Genomic DNA, 21,267 nt, shown 5'->3' on the forward strand with positions numbered 1-21,267 from the left:
ATTTTTTTTTAAATAAGGCACCAGGGAGAAGCAGCTATATTTGGGATGGGGCTACAGCACTGTTTCTACCTCAATAGTTTTTGAGAGGAAAAGAACTTAAGAAGCAGAGATTTAAAAAGCAGAGATGGAAGGGCTGATTGCTGAGAAAGTCTAATGCTAGGGAAGTAGGAGGAAAAGAAGAAGAAAAGGAGTCCTAGCAGTAGTCAGAGGAGCGTTCGGGAGGAAGACAGGGCCAGCTGAGGGGGCCAAGAGAGGCTGCGCCATGCTGGGGATGCCCGGAGGCGACAATCCCACACAGGTACGGAAGAGGCAGTGGCGCCTGCTTGCCCTGCTCTGGAGAGACGGTGCTTTCTCATTCTTGCAGCCCCTTGTTGGAAAGTTTGATAGCAAAAGAATGTTGGAGAACAGCCTTTGGTCTTGTGTGCTCCTCCTCAGCGGGGGCGTGTGGGCGGGAGGCGCCCTCCGCCAGCGGTGGCATTGAGGGGTGGGAGCGCAGCGCAGTCCTCGTGGCAGGGCTCTGTGCCATGGCGCCTTTCATGCTCATGTGCCACATCTGTAGGACCCAATTTCAAGGGGCAGAGATAGAGCATGAGAGAAAAATGTTTCCAATTCAATATCAAACAAAAATATATCACTGCTTCAAGCCCAAAGATATTCTGGGACCAGCCTTTATTCCGGCCCCTCAAATGTAACCAGCTGGAAGTCTTTTTTAAGTGCTGCACCATTCAACCTTCGAGAGGAAGTATTTGCCATTTAATGGGGAAGCGACTTTTCAATGGAGAGATGGAACACTTGGTCCTTAGCTTAGCGATTCTAGTTCCTTCTGGGTAAAATACACTTAATGTATAAAGACCTATGAAGGAACAAATGTGCTGCAGGTGTGAAAGTCTGGGAAGTGTGAGCATCTGACTGCAGACTAGAGGAGCGTGCGAGAGTGCTGCGTGTCCCAGGTACTAGACACCAGCTGATGGAAAGGCAAAGCAGACACCCGCGTTCCTGTGTCACTGCCAGTGTGTATTTCTGTGGAAACACCGTGAAAAAATAGCATCCAGTGTAGTGTTAGAGTTCTTTAATTCGGCTATGAACAAGAAAGGCCCAAGTGTGGCGAGGGTGTAAAACGGTGGCAAGATCTCATGCTCACCTTGGCACCAACGATGTTTGCTCTGCCTCAGTTTCTTCTTGGAAAGCGAGCTGTGGTGCTCGAGAGAGCGCAGCGGGCTGCACGACAACGATCCCTCCAATGTTGGGGAGCCCGGGGCACTTGGTGGACAAGAGCAGGGAAGGGGTCTAGAATGAAGGTCAAAGACATGAGTTCAAGTCCTGCCTCCCCCTCGCCGTTTGTGTGATTCTGTGCAGGCTGCTCTCGCTCTTTCTCTCAGTTTACTCATCAGAAAAATCAAAATATTCACTTGTGCCTTAGAATTAATTGTCACAAGGATCGAATGAGTTAACACATGAGAAAAGCTTGGTAAACTGTACAATGACCAGGAAAAGGACATTTTTAAAAGCACAAGTCTTAGAACTCAGAACCAAACTTCCAGGAGCACACATGGCCAAAAAGTCCCCAAGGAAGAAGTCACTGAACATGTTCCATTTCTAAAACGACAAGGGTCTCCACTGCTGCCTGTATGGGCAGGTTAATTAAGAATCCTGTGAGTTACGGTGCAAGGAAGCTGTCGCGCTCTCACCTCGTACAGACACTGCTCAGGAGGCAGCTGTGGCTGATCTTTGCACAGTGAGACAGGTGGCCCAACCCGTGAAAAATGTTTCCCGTACAGAAAACCCAATGGGACCCTCAGAAGAAACTCATCTCTGCACGGCGATCCATGCAACGCCCATTCCGTACCCACGCTGGAGGGGAGCCATACGTGATGGTAGCTCGTTTCGAAACATTTTTGGCAACTTTTAAGCTGGGTGTCTTTGGATAAACTATTTTACCTCTTTATATCTGTTTTGTTTTTGCCTGCAACAAATATAATAAATAACCCAAGTAAGCAGAGTGTGATGAAGACGACATGAAATGACTACATGAAGACCAGAGCCACTAGCACTCGGACCAGAGCACAGAGGTGTTGCAGCGTCCGTTCCCTGCCTTTCCTCCCCCATCCCCCGCTTGGAGGCCAAAAGCTAAGAAAAGAAACTTAAAGCAAGTTTGACTGTGCCTCCTTTTCTCAGAGTTACCAATGATTTGCAGGTGACAGTTTTCTTTCGATCTTTCCTCCCAGATGTGTTCATCTCCAGACCGACCCACAACACTTGCAATCAAATTCACGTGAACGTCTCCTGATTGGGCCACAGTGTACGTAGCCTATTTCATTGACTGTAAACATCAGTGTTTATTTTCTAAGTAGAGTATTTAGGATTTTTTAGGGAATGTCAAAAATAAGCTAAATTAGGGCATTTCGTTTTTAGTCCAAATTTTTAATTAGCCCAGGACAACAGCAACAACAAAATGGTAGATTGACTCTGAGTGTCTCAAGCTAATTTTTTTGCTGTTCAGAAACAAGACCTTGAGTAGGCTTGAAGAACTAGGTGTGGGGCGTGTTTGAGACAGTTTCTAAAACTGAGAATGATGTCGACTCCAGGATCAGCCTCCGGCGTGGCCTCTCACAGACCGTGCAACCTCAGGCACGTCACTTTCCTCCCTGTGTGTCCATTTTCTCAGCTACAGAATTAAAATAGGGGAGAAGATGCTACCACGCTTCCTGGGGAGTTGTTGGGTTCAAATAAAATAACATGAAGTAACGGAGAACCTTCCTGGATCTTCATGCAACGATATAAGTGTCCACCCAGCAGAGTCCCTGGGGAGGAAGTGTCACTGCCTTCCTCAGGGGCAGATTCTCAGTGGCCCAGAGGGGTCCTGCTGGCACAACTGGCACTAAGCCCTTTTGCTTGCTGTTTAGTTCCCAGCGCTGCCTCTGGCACCTCCGAGTGTCTTGCCATTGATTGCCACCAATCCTGAGCAGCGGGTGTCCCCTGGTGATTATAACACACTCCCGCTGCTGCCACTTTTCCAAGCGGGTGGGAAGCGCCTCCCTTCGGTGTTCTAATGCTTCTCGGGCTCCCTTAAGGGAGGACTAGTCTCCGCTTCCTAAAAAGGAAGCCAGAGAAACAAACATACGTTTGAGGTTGGGATGGAGGACACGGGAAGGTCATATGGGGTATGACACCCCAAAGAGTTCCTTGGCTGTGTTCAGTTTTCTAGGGATGCCTTAGCAAAGTCCAGCAAACTTGATGATTTAAAGCAACAGAAACGTAACCTCTCCCAGTCCTCGAGGACAGAAGGTGTCAGCAGAGCTGTCCCTCCTCTGCAGACACTCAGTCATTCCCTCATTTCCACTTCTGGGGCTGTCGACACCTTGAGCGCCTGCATCGCTCCAATCTCTCCACCTTCAGTGTCACCCTCTCCTCTTTCCACGTCTCTCCTCGGGTCCTCCTAGAAAGCGCCTATCTTGGGTTTAGGGCCCACCGTGGTAACCCACTAAAGAGCCCCACCACAATTCTACCCGCAAAGACACGTTTTCCAAATCAGATCACATTTGTAGGTTGTGGGCTTAGAACACAGACATGTCTTCTCGGGGGCCACCTTTCAGTCCCCCGCGGCCACTGCGTGGATTACGGACTATGGAGGGCAGGTGAGCAGGAGCCCCCGGCTATTAAAATAGTCCAGACAAGGAAGGGGGCGTCTTGGAAGAGGCTGCTGGAGCGGAGGCCGTGAAGGGCGTTTGTGTTCTGCACGAATCTTGCAGTCGAGCAAACGGGGTTTGCCGTGGAACTGGACGTAGGCTGTGAGAAAACAAGAGGAATCAGAGCTGGCTCCAGAGGTTTTGGCCCGAGCAACTCTTGGAGAATAGGGTTTCCACTTACCGAGTGAACAACGTTTGGGAAGGAAATGTTCACTCCCGAGGTGAAATCAGGAGCCCACTGTGTACGTGTTGTGTTTGAGAGGGTGTCAGTGACCCAAATGGAAATATTGGCAGTCAGCAGGTGACACAAATCTATACATAAGAACGCGTAAGACTCAGTTTTCTAGGCGCTTACTGTTGTCCTTCGGGGTAGACATGCGCATGGGCAGATGACAGCCATCCACCTTGGTAAGAGCCACAGACGGAGGGGAACTAAGTCCCATGTGGCTACGGGAGGGAGCTCGGGGCTGGCCTCAGGAGTTTTGGTGGCCACTGAGGAGAAACTCCTTGGTATTCACTGAGAAGCTTCGTGGAAAGGGAGTCACCCCGAGGGAAACAAGAGAGAAAGTAGCAGCAGAGAGAGGGGACGCCGACGAAACAGGTGGCGCCACCAAAGGCCGTTGCACAGGCCGAGCACGCAGGGCTGGTCCTCTCAGACTGGCCAGTGCCCAGGAACCTGCACAGCCAGCACCGGGGGACACTTGCCCGTCAGGAGCAGGGGAGGATGTCGAGAGAATGTCACCACGGAGACAGGATTCATCCCGGGCCACCTGGAACAGTGCAGGGAAGGGGAAAGACAGTCGTGCTCTACAGGACAAGAAGGTTACCAGCACTTGGGAGCAGCCCCGTGACTCCCAAAGAACGAGGGGACATGTTTAGGACTGATCTTCTCACAAATCCGCTCCCAGGCAGATGTGGAACTTCCCCCAGTCACTAACATGCCCCTTAGCGTGGGGAGACTGTCAATACGTCAAACGCCCAGAAACAGGAAATGCGTGGCCTGCGCTCCGTACCATAGTGTGCTGTCTTAGACACACTTGAGCTCAGATTCTTTCTCTTTATGAAAGGAATATAACTTTTAATTGACTTTTCCTAGTTTCAGCAAGCGTGTGTTAAAATGGGTACACATGTAATTATGTACACCTCTGTGGATGGCAGCTTAAACCTGTATTTCTATGTACTTGACGCTTGTGTGTACGTATCTCAGTGTATGTTCCCGGGAGAGGCAATTGATGAAGAGGGAGGAGAGGAGAAGAAACAGGCGTTGGTGCCTGTCACATGCTCTTCAGCTTTCCTTGTGAAAGTCTTCACGCTCCTTCCGGCGAGAGGCGGCGGCTGGGCCGAGCGCTGGGAGCTCTGCTCCCACAGCAGCCCAGGAAGCAGCACCGCTGCTTGCGGCCAGTGTGAAAGTGACCGTCCCTCCAGCATTAGCTCCTGTCAGGGTGCGATCAGGACACACTGCCCCAGAGCCTCCATGTAGTCGGAAGTCCGGGCGTCTGGTGGCTGCGCTGGTGCAGTGCTTTGTGGAGCAGGAAGAAGCAAGACGGGCACAGAATGAGCAGAGACACCACCTGGGTGCTCGCACAGCTGAGGAGGTGGCCGCCCCACCTACGATCACTGTGGCACCGGCAGTGACCCCATCTTCTCCACTTTCGGTCAGGCGTGCCTGGGGGTACACAGCTCAACCCTGTGACTTTTAGAAAGCAAAAATCTCAGGGACAAAGATTGAGGACACCACCATTCACTGAGATTTGCACCCCAAAACCAGAGCTGACAGGCACAAACATCAGTCTGCTTGCCAAAGTGGCTATTTTGATTTTTATCCCAAAGGCTGAAAAAAAACTCAATGGATTAAGAAAATAAGCAAGAAAGGTGAATCTCAGCCAAAACTGGATCTTAAAGTGGACAGGAACCTCTAGAATCCCGCCATGAAGAGTAATTTGTGTGTCATCTTGGGTTGAGGGACACCCACATGGTGACGAAACATCACTCCTGGGCACAGCCCTGCAGGTGCGTCTGGAAAGGTCAGCACTCGAGTCAGGAGCCCCAGCAAGGGTGCAGACCTCACCCATGGGAGCAGCACCGCCCCACCCACTGAGAGCCTAGGTGGGACAAAAAGGCAGGGGACAGGTGAATTTGCTCCCTCTTCTGGAGCTGGGACTCCGTCTGCTGCCCGTAGACATCAGAGGTCCAGGTTGCAGGTGTCTGGACTCTGGGGCTGACACCAGTGGCCCCGCACTTCCTCGGGCTCTTGGAAGGCCTTGGGCTCACAGCTACACCGCTGGCTCCTGGGAAGCCGGGCCGGCTCACGCCACGGGCTTCCTGACCCCCAGCATGCGGACAGCGTCTTGTGGGACTTCTCGGCCTCCACGACCGCATGAGCCAACTCCTGTAACGAATCCCCTCCGGTGCGCCAATATCTGTCTATCAACATCCCATCGGTTCTGTTTCTACGGAGAACCGATGCAGCCACAGTGGGGACATGTATCTCGTTTGCTAAGTTGCGAGAGCTGCAATTGCTTTTAAATTACGTATTATTAAGTGCCGTTGCTATTCCTCCATTTGTTCTGGCCGATTTTACCCCTCTTGGATTCTTGCCATCGTGATCTCTAGCACCAGTAAGTGACACTGAATCTGAAATACGAAGTATTAGAGAAGTCTAGGTTTTTGTTTTTTGGTTTTTTTTTTAGGAAAGAAAAAAGACCACAAGCCCATCCAGGTCCTGTCTCTGACTGGCAGGCGAGCATGGACACGCCCGCGAGGTGTGGTGGGGAGGCCAGACCCGCACGCAGCCGTGTTGATCCCAGCCAGGCGCTACTGGCTCGGAACACTGACTGATGGGCGGTGAAGCAGCAACATCACTCAGAAAAGAAAACGCAGGTTTATAGGAATTTATTGACACAGAAACACATTGGCCCTTGTAATCAGGAGGAAAACCCCTCAGGCGCTATTGTATTTTTTCAAAAATAACTGTAGCTTCTCAGCCATAGGAATGGTCCCAGTGGAGGAAAAGCTCCTGGCAGGGCCTGGGGGCAGTGGAGAGAACGCTGGTGGGCCGAGTGTTGACAGTGGTGTTGGGGCTTTACGAAAACACAGTGTTTTGACATTCTCAGGTTGTGGCTAGTGGACCAAGGTGGAGAAATGGGGACTTAGCAGCCAGCACCCAGCTCAAAAGTGAGATCCCATCACCCCTGGGGGCTCTCATGGTGACCTGTGTGGCAGGTCCATGACTTTCCCAGGGAGCCGAGTCCACAGATTCCTGAGGGATCTGGACCCAGGGAGGGATTTAGGGGCTGAAATTTCCTTCTTCACAAGCTCTGCTCCCTTCCTTAATTTAGTCTTTTTCAATCTTTTACTATTTTGGGGAAGACAAAGCTAACACACAAGAAACTGTTAATGAGCGGTTGATGCTGACATATGAATGGGATGAGTAATGTGGGTAAAGTTACACAGTTAAGCAAAATATTAAAGAGTTCTGTTGTGAGTTTACACAATAAAATCTGGATCTTATAGATCAGATTATATATACTGATGTCTGACGTATTTGTTGGATGAAACATTAAGGCGAACTTTTTTTACTGCATCTCTTCCCTGTCCTGATAATGTCCCCAATCCCACTATCGAATGCCTACCCCATCTCAGGTGCAGACTCATTTCTTCCAGATCCTGGTCTATTTTGCTTCCCCGAAGCTCTAAAAAGGGTAGCCTGGGTAAGAATCATGGATGCTGAACTGAACTTTGCCAGAGGAGCAAGATTTCCTCCTCTAAATAAGGAAAGTCACACCCCATAATCATATTCATCCCTAGTTGTTCTGCATTTGCTTAGAATTGAGACTCTAACATTTTGAGATAGAGGAAGATATATGGCAATCAGTGAAGCAAGGTCTCCTACCCTCTTTGTACAGCTCATTATAAACATTGCTTGGAATATAGACATTGTTACGCAAGATCTCGATTTCCCCCACTTTGCTTTCCAGATCAGTGGTAATGCGCCGGTCCCCAGTGCTCAATTTGGAAAGATTCAATGAACCTGTGTGTTGAAATGAATAACACCACAATCGGATCCGGAGCTCTCCTGAAGCTGTTAAGCCTCAATATATATGTTTTTAATATTAGTTGATGTGGATTTAATATAAACTCAGTATCCTAGTTAATTAAACGTGTTGCTAGGAATATTTCCAAAGCTTAATTCAAAGTCATATTCAATGGCCTTGGGTACCATTGTAATATCACTGGAGTATTATCAGCTCATCTTGGATGAGTAATAAACACTAGGAAAGAGACAGTGAATAGTGTGTGTTTTCCTCATTTTCCTAATACTAGCTATTTACAAAACACAAACACTGACTCTTCAGGAATTATCTTCCTGGAACCCATGCTTTCTCTCTCACTCCCTCTTTCTCTTTTTCTCACTACCCGCCCCCCAAAGAACCCCAACAAAAACATAAGAATAATCTTCCAAAGAAAGTCTGAAAAGCAGATTTGCTGAGATTGGACCTTAGAGACCTTTGTCCCACAGAGGATAAATAGTAAGGTTTGAAGAAAGTTTCGATTGTCACGAAGGGGCTGGGAGGAGGGGAGGGCACTCTGACATTCAGTGCGTAGAGACCACGGATGCTGCAAAACATTCTAAACACAGAGGACGACCCCACAGCAAAGGGCTGAGGTTGAGAAACCCTGCTGAAGGGAATTGATTTGCTGAGCAGATGCCCCACGTGTGTTAGGGGCAACATCGCGTAGAGAAAATAAAGGCTCCCTCTCCTCCTTGCGTGCGTGAGTGTGAGACTCGGCACGCCAAGGCCGGCGGTGCCCATCACCCTCCTTCATCCCGCTTGCCCTGGAGCCTGCGCACACTGCTGCCCCTTCTCCCCGAACCCGCGCACTCGCAGACAGGCACTGCTGAAGCTGCGTGAACCAGACCCGCCTTACTGATCTCAATCAACCACAGTAAATACCTGTCTCGGTCTTCTCAGCTTTTCCTCCCCACTCAGACAAGATTCATGTCTCCCCAGGGCCCAGTACAGAGCTCGCCTCAAAGTAAGGGTTCGATATGTACCTGCTGCTTGTTGAAGGAATGTTATATACTCCTCCGCATTGACTTTATTTGCTTAAATTTAAAATTATTTGCTCCCTGAAATAAAAACAATCAAGCCACAGTGGAAGACATTAAAAACAAACAAACAAGTTCCGTTCGTGATTAGGCTTTAATACATGAGCTCACGGCATTAGAAAGTCTGGCACAAGAAATCATTAATTAATTCATCAAACACTTAGAGAATAGCTGCTAGGTGACGGATTATTGGGAACAGAGAGATGAATGAATAGTTTTTCTTGGTGAATCACAAGACCTGGAAATATGAGAAGGAAAATAAGCAGCCGGTCAGATGGAGATGTGATAGCTTATGTACACGTGAGCAGGGAGGGTTTGCTCTTTGCATCCGGGGGAGATCCGAGCATTTTGGGTATAGACGGGTGAGTGGCAATTTTCCAGATGGGTGACAATACAAAGGGGCTGTATTCTTGGCAGAAGGATAAGAAAAGCAGCCAAGATAGAAGTCTAACAATGCACGGCGAAGCCGGCAGCTGTTGTTAGTGTATAGAACTGAAATGTCAGATGAGGGGTGTTGGCACTAAGCTGAACCTCTGACTGGAGGACGGAGAGTGAAGCGTCTTCGAAGCCGTGCCCAGGGCCTTGGCTTTCGCCTGGAATCCGTATCTGAGAGGGGGCGCTGCAGGCCGTGCCAGGCCTGTGGGTGAAGGTAGGAGGGTTTGCACCTGGAGAAAGCTCTGGTGGCTGAAGAGGAGTCAGACCCAGGATCTGCAGGTCTGGAGACAGCCAGGGGGGATAATGGAGATGTCGGCACGGCGTGGCTGGCCGAGTGCTTTCCATCAGGAGCTGGCACCCCCCTCCGTGGGCACCGTCCTGTCCTGCGACAGGAGTGCACGCGGATGCCTGTCCGCTGTGAGGGGCTGCGGGGATGGACAGAACCCTCCAGAATCCACTCCCCGCTTTCTGTCCTCCCTGGACACAGCGAATCAAAGGAAGCAGGAGCTGCGGGGCCTCACAGAGCTGCGAGGAAATGCAGGAATGAGTGATGGGACCACAGATGTGGGTGAGGAGTCGGTGTTAAACCCCGTCTGGCACTTTGGGACCGTCAGGCTTTCTTCCAACAGCTGTGCTAGCGTCTTGTCAACTTTTCTCTCTTCATTCAGAAGAAATTCCTCATAGCCCCTCTCTTACCTCTCCACCCTTCCTTTAACAGTAAACAGGTTTTTTTTTTTTAAAAATTGTAAATAGAATATACACTTATTATTGGGAAATTTGGGATACCCAGAAAAATATAGAGAAATAAAAATGCAAGTCATCCGTATTCTCAACTCCCAGAGACAGCCATCATTCATATTGGAGTGGTCCAACCAGATGAAAGCTCCACATTCTATTTCAGATAATGTCCAAGGCGTACTGGGTAATTTTATATCGCACTGGAAACCCTGTCACCACATGCAGAGTCCATGAACTGGAAGGAAAGGAGAGGGAGCAGTGCTGTCACAAAGCCTCACCTGTCCCCTCAGGAAAGCCAGCACAAGGCAGTGATGAGTTAGTCCAACAGGAAACCTACGAACTCGCTGCGCAGCATTCGTGCTTCTTCAGACGTGGCCCCAGACTGCAGGGCCAGCGCGCGAGTGGGCCTCTCGTGAAAGGTGGCAGTTGTTGCCTTTCGATTCCAGGCTCGTGTGCAGAGTGCAGTGGCTGTTAAAGACATGACTGCCTGCCTGGTCACTACTCCCCGTGGTCCTTGGCCAAGGAAGCCAAAAATCACAGGCCCATCTTACATGGACATCCGTCCTTTCTCCCTTTCTCGCTGCAGGCCGGGCAGCAGGCGTGTGATGGGTTGATCTCCAGTTGCTACCTGGGCTTCTGCTCACCCAGCAGCTGATAGAGTTGGGAGGCCGGGTTCTCTCCACGGCCCTGGTGACGTGTGGAACCAAATCTTCATCCATTAAGGCCAAGTCATTGCCTCGCTAAGCACAAATTCAGTGCATGAGACCCAGTGGGGAGTCCCGCGACTCCACCCATTCCCGGTGGCTCTGAGGAGCAGCTGCTGGCAGGGCTGGCTCCAGGTGGCGGCGCGAGAGCAGCGACCCCCCACTCCAGCGTGGTTCAGAGGCCCCTCTGCTCCCACATGGCTTCTTAACTTGACTCGCCTATAATTTTTGCTGCGTTGGCACTGGAGGTCCACGTTCAATACCTACAGGGAACAAAGAGAGGTGAGATGATGGGGCAGGAACGGGGAAGTCCAAGTTCTGGGATCATTTCCTCTGACCTTGTCAGACGCGGTGGCAGCCCTGGAGATGGGTCAGGAGAGGAGGCCGCAGGCTGCGCTGGGCTGAGGACATGGACACTGGCTTTGGCTTTTCAAGGCCACAACAACAGTCCTTCTCTTGGACGGTTACAGGAGTCCAAATTTCCGAGTTTCACGTGACGACGCTCAGTTCCCAGTAACGTGAGGCTTCTGCCAAGGAAAGCAGGCTGGGCCGCCCAACCAACAAGTGGCCCGGACACTGTCTCTGTGCCACCCGGCCGGCAGGAGGGGCTGGCGAGGTCAGGTGAACACTGCAGGGGGCAGGAGGGACGTCCTTAGGACAGTATTTAGGAAGTAGAATTTACGAGGGCTTGGCGATGAGTCATCCAGGATGACTGCCTGGATGCTATGGGTAAGGAATCTGGGAGGACAGAGTGTGACTCCTGGGTTTCTAGGGACGAGGAGGATGGTGGCGGAGCAGATTTGGGAGAGAAGAAAGTCAGTTTGTGTTGCCATTCACTCAATTCTTTTAACACATGTGTATTAATTATGTATTTATTCATTGTTTCAACATATTACAATAAGTTAATCTATCCTTTAATTTACTGTTTGTTATTTGCACCTGCGTTATTCACGTTTGTTAATTGTCCACTACGTGCCGCGCACCAGACCAGACAGCGAATATCCGGCCGTGAACAAGGCCTCTGCCATCGTGTCGTTTACGTCCTCATGGCGGGAGGCAGACGGTAAACGAGAAAAATGAGTAAAATGTAGAGTGTGTGCTGTGATAGGGGCAAGGGAGGAAAAGAAATCGGTGGGGGGTGGAGGGGTGGAGGGGAGGCCTCATGGAGAACTGACCTTGGAACCCGCCCCTGCGGCAGGGAGGGCGGCCCAGGCGGTCAGGAGCTCTCGGCGGCAGGGAGGGTGCCGAGACCTCAGGTGTGGGTGCCCTTGGCCCGGGGGGAGAGGGAGGAGGACACAGTCGCTACCGGGGAGTGAGGTGACGGGAGCCACCCCAGGGGCCTCGTACACTTCTGTGAGGATTTCGGGTTTAACCGTGCGAGGTGGTGACGTCTGGAAGGTTTGGTGCAGAGCACTGTGTCCGGCTGATAAAGTCGTGAGATGCCAATGACTGTAAGATTTTTATTGATTCTAGAGATGTTAAACTGTGGAAAAAACAAAATATGGCCCTGCTAGTGATGCAATGGCTGTTCCGGAGGGTCACTCTGGGTGTTACGCTGATAACAGACTGCGGACAGGCAGGGTGGGTGCACGGGGCCGCCAGGGGCAGCTGCAGGTGCACAGGGGGTGGAGGATGGTGGTCTGCACAGGGTCGTAAAGGAGAAGTTAAGGTGAGAAGTGGTCAGGTTTGGAAGCATTTCCAGGTCAAGCAGACACAGTCCACTCATGGGGTGGTTATAGAATATGAAAAAAAGAAGTAGAGAATGACTCCAAGATTTTTGGTCCAAGTACCCAAAATAGAGCACCATCATTCACTGAGGTCAGGAGAAGGACTCTTGAGGGGGCATTTTAGTTTCAGACGGGTTGTTGCCTTTTAGACACACAAGATGAGACACTGAGTAAGCAGTTGGATGTTCACTGTGGCTTTCAGAGGAAAGTCCTAGGTTAGAGATGCAAGGGTGGAGTCCTCGCCAATAAAAATATTTCAATTCAAAGCCATAGGAATGGACGAGACCACCAAAGAAGTGAGAGAAGATACGGAAAAAAGAGCTTTAGAAAGTGAGCCTGGAAGCCTTCCACATTAAGAGGTCAGGAGGATGAGGAGGGACCACCCAGGGAAGGGGCAAAGGAGGGGCCTCGGAGGCCAGGGGGAAACCAGGACGGTTTGGTGTCTCGGAAGCCATCGGAATAGCAAGGAGGGAAGGTTGTAAAACTGCATAGCGATGCCGCGGGACCAGCAAGGTGAGGACGGAGGATCCCAGTAGATTTAGCCGACCAAGTCGCTCACTGGAGATCTTGACAAGACAGTCTGGTTTTGGAGAGCGGAGGGGAGATGAGTGCGTGATTGGAGTGAAATCAGAAGATAAGAGGAAGGGTGAAGAACCATGGTGAGCACACGCTACTCTCTGGGAGATTTCCTCAAAGAGAAGCAGACATAGGTGATACCTGGAGAAGGTGGGGAGTTCAGAGAGTCGTTTTTCTTTCTTTCTTAACAAGGGGAAATGACAACACGTTTATAAGAAGAAGGGGATGACCCCAGGAGCAGGGGAGCATTGGATGACGCAGCGGAGTGTAATTTCTAGACATGTCTCTGAGCAGGTAAGAGCAGATGGGCTGACTTAGGAACAGGCAGAATTTGTCCTCATGAATTGGACAGAGGGCGCGACACGGGGCACAGACAGAGTGCGGTGAAGAGCAGCTGGTGGAGGTCATGGAAACTTTCCAGTTGCTTCCGTTCCGTCAGTGAGGTGGGAAGCAGTCATTGCTGAGCACAAGAAAGGGGGAGGAGGTGGCGGAGGCTTGAAGAGAGAGAAGGAATGAAACTGTCACCTTGGAGAGTGGGGGACGAAACGCGCCGCGAGTACCAGACAAAACGAAGAAGCACACTCACGTCCATGCTCGTGCTTGAACGCGAGACCACTCAGCGTGATTTGGGTTTTTTCTCTAGGCGGGTTTACCTACGTGGTGCGGGTGCTGAGTGGAGGAGAGTTGAATTTAGTGGAAGACCGGTGATGATGACCAGTGGGTCAAGGCAGTTGATGGCAGGGAAGGGAGTGATTATTTTAAGCTGGGACCAATGGCTCGTAGGAGTAAGAAGACAGGATGTGGTGAACAGAGAGGGGCCGCCTGGCACTGGGATTCGGGAGGTGATGCGGTTACTGCCAATGCTACAGCCTACGGCACATTGCGTCTGAGCCGCTCACAGACCAAGGTCCCCGGAACTGGTTAGCAAGATGGATCAGGGGTTGGTGTTCGATGCAGGGGGTGGTTGGAACCACGGGAGTGCAACGGTCAGAATTTTCCAGGAGACCAGAGAGGGAGAAGGTATGAACTTCCCTTGCCTGTTGGTCTGAGAAAGAAACCAGTAGAAGCATAATTGTAAAACTCCTTAGGAGATGCAGCCCATCTGTATACGTGCACAGGGAGGGAACACAGACTGCAACAAGGTTCTGTGAATTTATAGACATGGGGACTCCAAGCGTTTCATTTTCAAGTTCACCATTTGTAGAGTTTTGCCAGAAAGCTTTTCACCTTCCCAGGAATTACAAATTTTATCAGCACAATCAATCATTAAAATTGCCCATCTGGAAAAAGGAAAAAGACTATGAAGCCTCAAACTTGAGTTCATAATCCTTGGCAAAGAAATATAGACCTCTCTTTGAGCAATGGGACCCGGCGAGAGTCCTGCAATTAAAAAGGCTTGAAGCATCAGAGCTTTGTAGAATATTCTGCTGCAATGAAACTCCATTTTTTATTGATGTCCTTTAGGAGAAGGCTAATTATTGTTGATTCTCTTGACTGAATTACCAGCAGTATGGTTTCTCAGGCCGACTGTGCACATATGTGTGTGTGTGTGTGTGTGTGTGTGTGTGTGTGTGTGTGTGTGTGTGTGATTGCATTTCCTGGTGAGCTCATTGGTTCATTGTCTTTCTTCAATACTAGTGAACCTTGAATGTCTTATTTTCAGGTGAAGTTACCAGTGACGACACTCTGCTGTTTCGCTCTTGCAGCACTTGAGGGTTCTGGGCCAGGGAAGCAGCTGAGCCCAATTCTGGGGGTGCAACACGTACCCTACAGCTTCCTCACCAGTTGTCCTCCAGCTTCCACATGCCTGGGAGCCAGCCACGTGAAAAGCTCTCTAAAACACATTTCTTGGGCTCCATCCTAGAGGTTCTGATGTACTGAATCTGGAGCAGGACCATGAATTTCCATTTCTAACAAGTGCACAGCTACCGCCAGTGCTGCTGGTCTGAGAACCACTGCTACGGCACACGGGGGAGGACCAGACTGTCATGTTTTTGTCCGTAAGGCTCTGCTCTCAGCAGAACCCTAAATCCTGATAGGGCTGCCATGACTGCGTGGCTTAAACCACAGACATTTCTTCCCTCGCAGTTCTGGAGGCCGAGGCTGAGCGCAAAGTGCCAGGAGAGCTGATTTCTTCTGGGACCTCTCCCTTTGCCTCGCGGATGGCCACCTCCTCGCCATTCCTCTGTGCGTCTGTGTCCTAATCTCTTCTCGTGAGGACCCCAGTCACGTGGGATGAAGGCCCCCTAAGGACCTCCTTGTAACTTAATTACCACTTTAAAGAGCCTGTCTCCAAGCACGGCCACATGATGGGGCACTGTGGGTTAGGACTGGACAAATGAATTTGGAGAGGTCACCGTTCAGCCCAAAGCAACACCCCTCTGTGGCCTTAGCCCATGGAAATGAGCATCTTTACAACAGTGCTGAGCAAAGGCAGCGCCCACAGGAGCTCCCGGGTGGTACTGCCAACGCTGGGGCCTCCCGGCGAGCTGCAGGGGAAGGCGGCATTCGACGTGTCCCGGGGAGGTGTCGATCAGTGAGGCCCCAGCCCACTTGCTGCGGCAGGCCCGAGCTCGGGTGCAGTTCTCTGCCCCCAGCCTGACTGTGCCGAGGGCCGGTCTTGCCAGGCCCCCAGCGCCGCTTCATCCACTGCGTGTTTGCCGGGTGCCTGTGAAGCCCAGACTGCGTCCCGGTAGCTGAGGATGCGGCAACGAACAGAATATAGCCCACTGCCCCCCTCCTGGGGCTTTCGGTGTGGCGGGGAGATGGACGGCACGCAGGTACGTGAGTGCCCGTCCCGGCCCTGCGGCAAAGGCAGGGAGGGTGGCATGACGCGGCCACTCTGTCAGAAGGCGCCGTCAGTCTTCCGTGAGGAGGTGGCCCTGGTAGGCCCCTCCGTCACTTCTGTCAGCCCAGTGCCCTCGCTAAGTTCTTCAGACAAAACCTGTTCTAAGGTAAAAAGAATCTGCAGGTAGAAGGAACCTGAGCAGCCCCGGCCCTGGGAAGGCACAGACGTGCACAGCAAACACGCAGCCAGAGCGCGCGATGCATCTTGTCCCGCGTTCTCTTCCTTAGAGTCTTCCGAGCTTTTCTTTAGAGCAGGAGTTATCAGAATCCCTTGGCGAGGGTCCTCTTTGAGAATTCTAGGAAATCTCTGGTATTGTTTGCCCAGAGAGGTGCACGGGAGCTGTGCGGGCGATTTTGTGTACACCTGCAGGGTTTCACAGCGACTCTGAAGTCTTCCGTGGACTCGGATGGGGACCTCTGTTTGTGGTAAGAATAAGGATAACTAGAGCTACAGCTTTTTTACACTTGCCAGGCAGTCTGCTAAAGCCATTATATTCATTATTTCTTCTAATCCCATCCACATGACCATAGTAGCTGCTGTTACCTGTGCAGCCCGTGGCAGGCGAGGAGACCCGGCCTGAAAGGAAACGCAAGGTCACCAACCAGTCAGTGGCGGAGCTGTGGCGTGACTCAAAAATCACGGTCCCAGTTACCAGGTGCTACGGCCTCTACCTTTTCTTTTTTTAGCTTTCATTTCAAAGTACTTTTAGATTTACAGAAGAGTAATAAGCACAAAAATTTCTCATATACCCTTTACCCGGCCTCCCCTAATGCTAGCTTCTCACATAATTATGCCTCGTTTACCAAAACGACAAAAAATGCCACCAGCCAGCTTGGTTAGAAGGAAGGCAAGAGAAACTGCTCCATACGCAGGCACGAGCGCGGCAGCGCGGCCACCCGGGTTTGCTGCCGCAGAGCCCCACACGGCTGCCCTGGCTGCGAAGTCTGACTGCGCGACGGCAGGGTGTTTGGGACTCACCATAGAACGCAGAGAAGTTCTATGAAATTCAGCATTGTCTTTAAGAGTTAGTGAAAGTTACCAGAACATTCCCTTCTGATAGTACTATTCGGGGCACAGGACAAAAGGCGACCTGGGAGTTTCTGGGAAGAAGAAAGCGGAGATCAGAGAAGCTGCGGAGCGCAGCAGCCAAGAGAGCAGGCGCTGGGACGAGGCTGCCCGGATTGGGGCTTATCAGCTCGGTGGCCGCTGGCATGGCACTTTTTGCCCTTGTGACTTCATTTTCCCGTCTATAAAATGGAAAGAACAATGGGCCTTCCGCAAAGTGTTACTGAGATTAACTGAATTAACGGTCAGGGCACATAGAGCAGTGCCTGGAATGTAGTGGGTCCTCAATATATTTTAGTGACAATTATAGTAACAATATTATATGTAACATATTACATACTTTATTACAGAAGTAACAGTACTGTAGCTCATCACAAACACTCTCAAAGTCCAGTATAAGTCTCCTTGTCATTTCTTTATTTTTCTCTTTGGATTTCTAGTAAGTCCATTGGGATATGTGTCCCCTTGGTCCCTTTTTTATTGTCCCCCACTTATTTCCCTTCATACTCCCTCTTTTACCACTGAGGCTTTATTCTCCCATGGCCCACGGTTCTGAGGCCCTGGTATACACACATATTCTTCACTGCAGAGCATTTAAAATGGAGTGAACTCTCTTTTGTTTATGGAATTTTTTTCTTAGAATAACTTTACTATGTTATTCAACTAAAAGAAACTGTTCCGATGAGGACGAGACACAATGAAGGGCACGGAGACGACCTTTATACTCTGACCCCTGTATGATTTCTTGAGCTTGACAACAATGGAGTTCTGCGCCTTCCTCCAGTGGCTATCAGACAGAGCAGAGTGGAAAGGGCTGTGTCCCGTGGCACCCTCCCACGCGGGGCGTGGGGCCGGCGCTGCGCTGCGTCCTCACCACATTCCCGTAAGTGCGCCATCTGGGTCTGCAAGCTTGCGTTCTACGGCTTCTAGCTAAGTTCCTGGCAAGCAGCTTACTGCCCCCCGGCGCTGCAGGAGAACAAGTGCCGGTCTCTCCCAAGGAAAGAGCGGCATTCAGTCTCCAGTCCTGGGGTGTTGGCCACCCTCTGCCTCTCCTTTGCCCAGGTTAATGTTTCCCCAGTAGGGAGAGGTCAAGGTGCCTCTGTGACCGTGCTTTTGTCAAGGACCACGAAGGGTCTGAGGTTTTACCTGACAAGTTAGCCTGCCACAGGTTCGCAGACGGTGGAAGACACAAGACCCCTGGGTCAAAGACAAAGGGTTTTACTGTTCATAGCACAGTAGAGCATGAGCACTGTGTTCACAGGGGCTCCTCTTGCCCCCAGGTCGAATGGGGTAGTGCGGTGCTGGCCCCGGGGCTGCTGCACATACAGTGGTTTGCATCAGCGGAAGGACCCTAAGATCAGTAAACCCCCAATCTTACAAGGAAGCTTCAGCAAATATGCCCAACCTCTGTCCTGGAGGAGACATTGCATTTATTATCCTGGTCAGGAAACAAATATCCTCTCTTTCTCCGAGGGAGACAGAGACACTATTTCTATCTTCAAAGGCTTCTGCTACAGGAACATCCTTTTAAGGCAGCCTAGAAATAGATGCTTTGTGACAGGACATGCAGAAATGCCAAAGAACCCTGGAGAATCGTCTCCCAACAGGTTGCAAGGTGCTCCTTGCCAGCCAGGTGCTGACTGGTACAGACTGGGCTTATGCAGAGATCCCCGTGGGTTGTACGGGGACAGGTCTGGGCGCGGTGAGAGCAGTGAGTGTACTGGGAAGTTCTTACTTCTCAGGTCAGACATTGAGAGCTATCGGCCTCTTCCTGAGTGTCCAAAACCTCCTGAACTTGGCTTGTCTGTGCGGTGCCCTTGAATTCACGCCTCACAGAGAGGCGTGCAGACTACGTTTCGGCTGCCATGTGGTTCACGAAGGGGCCCTGGACTTGGGCTCTGAAGTCATTGCTCTGTGACAAGCTAATTCATCTTGAACAGTTTCTCGGTCTTTTTAAATCACACCCCCACAAGAAGTCTTTCTGGGTATATTTTCACCTAATCCTTCCCCCCGACCCCATAAAATTTCAACACTGCTGATGCAGTTTGTTCATGTACTATTGCCCTTTGGAAGGACACAGACCATCGTAATTGAAGTTTCTTGTGCACCCAAGAGCTGATTTCCACCTCCTCAGCCATGATGTCATCCACACTGAGAATGCACAATCTAGAAAACTCCTGTGTCAGTCCAGGCCTCCAAGAAGCAGATGCCAAGACAGGGTTTTACTAGAAGAAACACACATATGGAAGTGTATGAAGAGAGGAGCCTATGTTAGTCCATTTTGCATTGCTTCAAAGGAACACCTGAGGCTGGGCCATTTATAAAGAAAAGAGGTTTATTTGGCTCGTGGTTTGGTTCTGCAGGCTGTACAGGAAGTGTGGCGTCAGCATCTGCTGCAAGGAGCACAGTGAAGGGGGAGCAGGCGTGTCGCATGATAAGAGACGAAGCAAGAAGGAGAGGAAGAGGTGCCAGGCTCCCGTAAACGACCAGCTCGCCCGTGAGCTAATAAAGCCAGAACTCACTCATTGCTGGGGGGAGCGCACGAAGCCATTCCAGACCCACACACCTCCCACTCGGCCCCGTCTCCAACACTGGGGACCAGATTTCCATGTGGGATTTGAAGGAGCCAAATATCCAAACCACATCAGTGCCACATAAGGTACTTTTCTAGGCTCAGGTCATAAAGGCCCCATTGGATGTGGACCAGAATGTGGACCCAGTGTCCTTTGTGGGTGGTGGCATGTATGAATGCCCGATACTTGCTATGCAGCCCTGCTTGGCACACGTCTCCCCCCGGCTCGCATGTGGCACCACCCCCCTCACAGGGAAGGCACTGAAATCCCTTCCGATGGAGTGGGCTTGGTGAGACGCGGAATAGGGCTGAGAGCTTCCTGAAGCTTGGCAGGTTCTAACGGGAACCCTGCCCTTTGTCTGACCGCACTTGCACTTCCGAGTCCCCCAGCGCCGCCTGCCAGGAGAGCTTCTCACCCACCGGGAGTGGAAGACGGGGCCTCCCTTGGCAGAGGAGACTCCAGGAACATGCCTGGAGGTTCACTCTTTACCTGTCAAAAGAGAAGCTTGCAAATTTTCTCCCTGGTAATATCTTCTGCTCTCCCCCAGGCCAGGTACCCCGTGCTGCTTTGCCCTGTGGGCAGCTTTCTGTTCTCTTCCTTCCGAGTCCAGTTGCAGCAGCAGGTGAGTCCCGCCGGCCTCGCAAGGCACGAGGGTGGCTGCTGGGGCAGGTTGACGCGGTGCTCAGCGGCACCGGCTCCGTCCTCACAAAATCTATCTCGCCTCATGACACCCTCCTCTTTTCAATGTCAGGTGTAAAAATATTACTAACCTCAACAAAAATTGGGAGTCCTTCCGTCCTTTTCTGCCAGATGGTCAATAATTTAGCATGTGCTTTCTCAGCAGTTTCTAATCTGCTGAAAGATCGCTCCACAGCCAGCAGCTACTGAAGTTTCATGACTTTTACACCACATAGCATCTCTAAACTCTCCAGCGCCCCTGCGTTTCTGAACCTCAAAGCATCTTATTCCTATGACAGTTTCCTGTTACGTCGAAGCCACAGTTCAAATTCCCTACCTGCTAGGACACCCTGAATCTCCACCTCACCCCACACTTATCCATTTTAAATCGTGGCTTTATATTTCAGGTAATTCAAACATAGTTGCACAGCTCATCCTGCTTCTACCAGCCGATACCCCGAGGAAACCAGGTCTGGATCTGACATGGGTCGGGTCCTTCCCCCAGACATTGATTATTGCTACAGATCTTTTTCTTTCTGGAGTAATACAAACTTCCACAAAAATTCATTGCAGAATGCTTACCACCTCTCAGCGTAACTTAAGCGTAACCTTAAATGAAAGGTATTATTTTACACAATCCTTTCCCTACAAGGGTAAGAACGAGAAAGAAAGGATGAAGGGACAAAGAACTATGTCTTGCTATACCACCTTTGTCCCCGGCTGAGCCTGGGCACTGCACCTGTGAACAGAGGAGTTGCTCAGACATGGCATTTTCATGTGACACCAAAGAACCAGGCCCCTAGAGCAGTGCTGGGTGGGAAAGTGGAACAGAGTGGCTTGCTTCCTAGAAGGGGAGAGGGGGTTCTCTTGGACTGATTTATTTTAAAAAGCTAAGCCTATTAAAATACCAAAATCATTTTTCACAGACATAGAAAAAATAATTTTATGCTTTGTATGGAACCAGAGAAGACCCCATATAGCAAAAGCAATCCTAGGCAAAAAGAATAAAATGGGAGAATAAAATGCCTCCCATTTTAGTTTGAAGAATTTACCAGACTTCAAACTATACTACAAGGCTAGAGTAACTAAAACAGTATGGTACTGGCACAAGAACAGGGACATAGATG

The sequence above is a fragment of the Propithecus coquereli genome, unplaced genomic scaffold, assembly GCF_000956105.1.
Source record: "Propithecus coquereli isolate 6110/MARCELLA unplaced genomic scaffold, Pcoq_1.0 Scaffold530, whole genome shotgun sequence".
Classification (NCBI taxonomy): domain Eukaryota; kingdom Metazoa; phylum Chordata; class Mammalia; order Primates; family Indriidae; genus Propithecus; species Propithecus coquereli.